We start from the raw sequence: 1,572 nt of genomic DNA on the forward strand, positions 1-1,572 counted from the left end.
AACCTAACCTACGTCATTACCCAACTCCAAACCATCCTTCGCACCCTTCATCAACTACCAGCCTCCATCACCTCCCAAATACCTCAACCTTAACCTTCATCCACATCATCCATCAATGAAACTCTTGCCACCCTCACCAACCAAATGGCCACCATCCAAACAACCCTCACCCAAATACCCACCACCATACTTCACCAAATCCCATCACAAACTCAAGCCCCACCTCCCTCTACAGGCCCCTCCTATGAAGCAGCCTTCTCATCCTTGACTGCAGAGGTGAGGAATCTTATTGCTAACCTTCCCCATCCTCCTTCTTCTGCAACAACATCTATGCCACCTCTTCCCTCTACATGCACAGACTTTGCTACAAGAGCAGATCTACAAGCTCTTTCAAAGGCACTTATCTCTTCATTCAATGACATAAGTGAAAAATTTGCTGCTCGATTCGTTGCACCCACCACTATGCTGAGTAAGAGTTTACAACACCAGCAAGAACGTACAAACACTCTCCTTCGCACAATGGAAGAATGGCGCATAAAGGATCGAGTGTGCACTCTTGCTTCCCACATTCGCATGTGGAAAAAGAAGAATCGATCAAGAGTTTCCTGCTCTTCCAGCCGCCCCTACAAACGCCCAAGGCATGAAGACCAAGACCTGGATGATCAAGGTCTTGGACCTCATGAGGGGGAGACAGAGGCAGCTGCTACTCAACAAACAGGATCCGCTGCACCACAACAACCAACCCAACAACAACCATCCCAACAGCAACAACCATCAACCCAACAAACCCAAGCTAGGGAACCAGAGGCCTTGCCCTCTGATGAAGAACAGAATATCCAAGTTCCCTTAGCCACAACTCCAGACCCCATCGTGTTGAGTTCCTCAACCGATGAAGAACCAATCACCCCACCAACACAAAAAACCAACCTCTTTCTTCTACACCTACAACAAACCTACCCTTAACCCCTTCACCAACACCTCGCACAACTCAACCCTTCATCTTCTCCACACAACCAGAACCCACAACAACCAAACCTTCATCACCCTAACAACCGGAACCCATAACAACCCACCTTCATCACCCCAACCAACCAAAGAAAACTCACCCACTACCCAAACACAACCAGCCAAGACACAACCCATGGTGCACGCGGACATTCCTTCTTCCTCAAGGAATCCTCCTCAAGGCCTGGTGGACGAAATAATTCAAAACATGGAGTCGTTAATGAGAAGACCTCAATTGCCGCCCAGGGAACCAATAATGATGGAAAATATCCATCAATACATGTACCGAGAACGCGAAGAAAGCCTGTCAACCAATCCTCCAATCCTATCGCCAGAATCTATGAACCTTTTACATCATCGTTTCATAAGACAGACTACTCGACCACCACATGCTGTCTTTTCGAACGATGGAATAAGAAGAGTCATAGACTTGAAGATAAAGTCATTTGCCAATAGAGCCATACGGTACATCGAGTTCAATGTGGAGAGAGCCCATGGGGTAGTTAGCGTGTTCAACGAAAACGACCTCATCAACCTCAATCCATATGACTTGATTGAGTTATATGC

Source organism: Cynara cardunculus, assembly GCF_001531365.2.
Source record: "Cynara cardunculus var. scolymus isolate 2C chromosome LG 13, CcrdV1, whole genome shotgun sequence".
In the NCBI taxonomy this organism is placed as follows: Eukaryota; Viridiplantae; Streptophyta; class Magnoliopsida; order Asterales; family Asteraceae; genus Cynara; species Cynara cardunculus.